We start from the raw sequence: 5,669 nt of genomic DNA, 5'->3' as shown, positions 1-5,669 counted from the left end.
AGTAGCCTCGCGCTCCACGGGACGCGCGCTTCCTCGACGAGAAGCCACCGCCGGCCGAAGCCGTTGGTAGCGACGTCATCCCCGGGGAAGCGCTCCATGTCACTGAGTTTTGTTAGGGAGTAGCTGGTGATCGATCTACGGTGAGAGGGGAGGCGATGAAGATGGGACGGTGTGATGCGGACGGAGTGGCGTGAGAGCGGCTTTTAAAGGGCCGAGAGGGGGCGTTGGCGTCCATTAATGCCGACGCGTGCCCCATCGACGGGACGCATCGATGTTGCGGCCGTGGATGTTAAAGGCGAGTAGGCTTTGATGCGGCATGGAAGTCGGTGAGGAAGACGACCGGTGCGAGGACACTGACGACGCGGGTCCAAGACGAGCAACCGCTTCCCGTGCCTTCTCAATGATTCACGCTGGCACCCCCGCTAGCTTCCCCGTTTGTTGGGTTCGGCCTGGGAAGGCCAGATAACTAGTTGGATCGCGCCCGCGCTAAAACCAAAATGGTGGGGAAGGGGTAAGGGCTGGGCGCGATTTTTAGCGCCGACACCCCCCTACAGCTATAATTAAGTGGCCTTTAGGGTCCCTGAGTGGGGATGCTCTCGGGCGCCCGATGCTCTCAGCCTCGATATTCCTAGGAAATTAAGACTAGTCATAGTGGGGAGTAATATAGAGTGATAACATTGTGCATGTTACTACTCTATGTTACTATCTTAATAGTGGATAGTTCGGTGATTTCTCCTGCGCCCGACTAGGTGACCTAGCTACTTCGTGGTCCTTGTCGTCTATGTGCATGCCGCTTGGCACGTCGGGCTATGGCGATCGAACCTATGGAAGTGGGTCGACCACGTCGCCTTGGCCGCCATCCCTAGTCTCTACAATGATGAAGCTAGCTAGTCTAGAATGAGGGCGCAGCTATATAAGTACTACTACCTCCGTCCTAAGGAATAAGGCGCACACGTATTCCAATGCGAATTTTGACCATAAAAATTGAGCAACTAAATCTTGGTTATATTATATGTAATTAGTATCGTTGGATTCGTATTGAAAAACACTTTCTAATGATGTTAATTTCATACAAACAATCTTTATATATTTAAAGTAATTCTTAGTCAAACGAAAAGTACGTAAAACGAGCGACGCCTTATTCGCTGAATCGGAGGTAGTAGTTATGTACTAGGCACGTACATGTGCACATATGTCTAGTACGTGCCATATCCAACTAATACAGGTCATTTGTCATGGCAGCTAAAGTTACGCAGGAGCAAAGCAAAAAATTCATCGATATTATTTAAATTTGGAAGCTAATCAAATATTTAAAGGAAGGTTGATTGCCAGCGTAAATTTCACGATTACAATAATCCAATTGCCCTGCTGGAAGAGACTCGATTGAACTGAATCGATCCCTGGGCCTCTTTAATTACGTGGAAGACGCCTCGTTAATCACGGCGTGGTAGACGAACGAACCCCAAAGCCTCCCGCACGCTCTGATACCACTTGTAGTTGCAGGGTCGACGATCTTGGCGAGCACTTGAACGAAGACTAGAGGAGTTTTTGGAGAGAGAGAGAGACGAACACACGAAGAGATTTGGCGTCGCGCTAACTTAGCGACTTTTCTGTTGTTTCCTTATTTATATGAACTGTCAGATCCGCTACAATCTGCATCATCGTGATCAGTTACATCCGAGCTTACCGGTCATGCCATCCCATGACGCTCATCTGCTTGATCCACTAAAATCGTGCCATCGTGCCATCCCACGAGACTTAGTCGTTTAGACTCTATCTACTGCTAACTGATAGGAAATAACAGCTACGAGCTAGAGCTACGGACATACACGCACGCTCTGCTATTATTCAGATATCTACTGAACTATCTATGTGCACCTGAGTTAGGAAGTGACAGGATTACATCAGCATTATCCCTTAATTGACGCTGGCAGATATACACTGCAATGGCAGGGTAGCACTCCTCATCCATAACCCACATGCTGTAGTTGACATCCTCGGTCCAGTGCTACATGTATTTTTGCACATCAATCAATGAGATAATTCAGTTGAGAAGAAACCTGTGTGTAAAAAATATCTACATGATAGCTATGTAGAGATCTAAATAAGCGACTGGCAAGCAATGTAAAGCTATTTGCACAACGCAAGCAATTTTTTTTTTTTTTGCTTTGGCGCAGGTACAATGCAGTAACCATTGCACTGAACACTAGTACCTGGATTGTAGATAATATTATGCGTAATGTACGATAGTATTATGCTGTCAGTATGATACGCCACCAGGGATCGACGGCTCGGCAGCTAATACAGCCAAACAACTCATACTACATCTCTTTCTTTTCCGAATCACCATGCATCATTGAATGGCAGATGGAACCCCGGTAGGAACCGGTGATCTTGGCGTGCTCCGCTCCAAGCAAAACTGCAATCGCATCCCGGCCTTGTCGACTTCGACTTCTCGCCGTTCCTCGTGCGCTACAAGAGCGGGCGCGTCCACCGCCTCATGGGCTCCTCCAGAGCCAGCGCCGGCGTGGACGCCGCCACCGGCGTCACCTGCAAGGACGTCCTCATCGACGCTGACGCTGGCCTCGCCGCGAGGCTCTACCTGCCCAAGGGCGTCCCGGCCTCCAAGAAGCTCCCCATCCTCGTCTACTTCCACGCCGGCGCCTTCGTCGTCCAAACCGCCTTCTCCGCCGTCTACTACCGCTTCCTCAACGCGCTCGTAGCCGCGGCGGGCGTCGTCGCCGTGTGCGTCGACTACCGCCTCGCGCCCGAGCACCCGCTGCCAGCTGCATACCACGACGCGTGGGCCGCGCTCCGCTGGACCATGTTGAGCTGCTCGCCCGCTGGGAAGGAGCCGTGGCTGGCCGAGCACGGCGACGCCGCGCGCATCTTCGTCGCGGGCGACAGCGCCGGATCAAGGTCGAGGGGATGGCGCTCCTGCACCCCTACTTCCGCGGCAGGGATCTCCTGCCGTCCGAGGGCACGAACCCCAGGCTCGCACGCGCGGAGCTTGGAGAGGAGACGTGGGCCTTCGTGTGCGCCGGGAGGTACGGGATCGACCACCCGTTCATCAACCCGCTGGCGATGCCGGCGGAGCAGTGGGCGACGCTCAGCTGCCGGCGAGCTCTGGTCACCGTGGCGGGGCTCGACACGCTGCGGGACAGGACTCGGAGGTACGTGGAGACGCTGAGGGAGAGCGCGTGGGGAGGCGAGGAGGCGCTGCTGCACGAGACCCACAGCGAGGGGCATGCCTACTTTCTCGAGAAATCCGGCCAGGGCAACAAGGCGGACAAGGAGATGGACGCCGTCGTCTCCTTCATCAAAGGAAGACAGGATGGATCCACCTGCTCATCGTCCTTGTGAAACGGTGGACCTCCCAATTGGTCTTTCTTTCTTCCCATGAGTTATCAACTATACTTTTTTTCTTTTCTTTGCGAATGAAGCATGAACTATACTCCCTGTATGTCTCCTAAATTAAAATTAAGATACATACTTAATTTGGTCAAAGTTAAACTTTATAAACTTTGATTAAGTATATAGAAAATTATAGCAACATCTACAACATATCTCAATGTTATTAGAATAATCATCATGAAACATATTTTCGTATTATATGTATTTGCTATTATAAAAACTAATGTATTATATATATTATATTATATTATATTATGTTTTCTCTAGCGAGTGTGGCATTATTCAACACCTATGCATGTCCAATAAGCCACTCTAACATTATTCCGATCAATAATTTAGTTTAACTTATTGATTATATGAGCATTTTTTGTACATATTTTTTCCTATGTGCACCTTTGCTAATCTATCTATATCTATATCTATATCTATACCTACTAATAAAGGAAGTAAGGTTTCTCTCCTGTTTTTTCGTCCGTTTTTATATTGCCTCTGATTTTCAGTGGTAATTACGGCCGTTGCCACCGCACAAATGAAATAACGATTCGCTTGATCGGCTTGGTTCGTCAACCCTGGTCCAAGTCCAACACGCCTGACCTCCACTCGATCCCCTCGCTCCTTTATCGTCTGAGCAGCGGCGACGGACGGCGCGCTAGCCGGAAAGAGGCCCTGAGGCGACCATCCTGCTCCAGATCAGCGTCAGCTTCCTTCTCAAAATCCGTCTCCTCCTTTAACCGAGACGAGAACAGCATCTCGCGCGCGGCAAGCCAGATCTCCGCAGCGACCTTCTCAAAATCAGTCTCCTCCTTTAACCGAGACGGAGACAGTGCCTCACGCGCGGCCAGCCAAGGTCTCTGCAGCGATGTGACGAATCAGTCGCGCGCCGCTTGTAGACGTTGTGTTCGAGCGCCGCCAGAGCGTCTATTCTCCTCACGGTGTGCAGCGCCCGTAACGCCCAACGCGGCAGGAGTCGGAATAGAGGGCCTCACACGGAGGAGTATCAGGCTCACGCCACCCACCACGAATTCCCGACGGAGGAAACCAGGAAGTCCTCGCCCTCCCTTCAAGGAATCAAGCCGGTGCACACGGGATCAAGCGACTGGACTTCATCTTCTTCACCTCCGCTGCCGTCCTCCGCTGCAGCCAGCCGTCCCCGAGCCCACCACCCACAGGAGTGTGCGAACAATCTCTGCATTTCAATCAGGACTCGATGGGTGGCTCCAGATGTGCAGCTCCAGGTCAAATCCCCAACTTGGTCAGAAATCGCCTCCAAAAGCATGACCTGCAAGCTTGACGACAGACCGCTCGATTTGGTAGGCAAGCTGGGGAGAAGAGGAAAGAAATGGGATGTTTGAGAGAAGAAAAGGGATCGTATTTGGATCTTTGTTCAAATGACAGACATGTAGATGAATAGGTGTGCTTGGAGAATTAACACGTACAATAGCAAGACAGTTCTCCATTCACACGACAGCTTGGACTTCGTTTTGAGTTGGCCCAGCAACATGTATACTGCATAAAGATGTGAAAAATTCAGCCTTCTCTCAAAGGAAAAGTGAATAATTTGGTAGAGAATTTAGTTTTTTCTTTGTCATAGCATGTTCTACAAAGACAAAAAAAGAAAAACACGGTTCGCAAGAAAATATACATATGTGAATGATAGAAATACGTATAAATAGGTAGATTCAACTATATCCAGGTGTTCAACACAATTTTATTAAATACCATAAAATGTAAATAAACAATAATGCAAATGAGAAACCTGAAATATCACAACAGAAAACACAAGAAACTAATAAAAACAATCTAGGGCTTAAGTTGACGGTAGGCTTGTAAATCGTCGAAAGAACGAAGTATAATCCATAGATATTAGGAATTGATAATTTTTTTGTTTCGGTTTTCTCTTATCAATTCTCATATGGCAATATCATGCCTTGTTTTACTTTTTTCCGACATTGGTTATTGGCACCGTGGCAACGCACGGGTTTTGTGCTAGTCTATATCTATACCTCTATACCTAATAATAAAGCGAGAAGTGTTTCCATGGTTTGGTCCGTTTGGTTTATGTCGTCCGTTCGGTTGTTTGCGTCGTCGGTTCCGTTGTTTCGTGCGTTGCGTGATAATTTCGTCCGTGCCTGAGTGGCACAGAGACTACTTGCGGCCCAAGATTGGCCCATCACATCTCAGCTAACCTTTTTAATCAAGTTTAATCTAGCCACAGTTCCATACGAACTCTACCCATAATTGATTGCCACCACGCC

At 49.1% G+C, this 5,669-nt stretch overlaps 1 pseudogene; it reads left to right on the top strand.

Annotated features, from left to right (window-relative positions):
• The first annotated feature begins 316 nt into the window (after positions 1-316).
• On the top strand, positions 317-3,363 carry LOC124646824 (annotated as a pseudogene).
• The last annotated feature ends 2,306 nt before the right edge of the window (positions 3,364-5,669 follow it).

This window comes from Lolium rigidum, chromosome 4 (assembly GCF_022539505.1).
Source record: "Lolium rigidum isolate FL_2022 chromosome 4, APGP_CSIRO_Lrig_0.1, whole genome shotgun sequence".
Classification (NCBI taxonomy): Eukaryota; Viridiplantae; Streptophyta; class Magnoliopsida; order Poales; family Poaceae; genus Lolium; species Lolium rigidum.
Note: the sequence above shows the minus strand (reverse complement) of the source record. Positions and strands in the feature narration are given on the sequence as shown.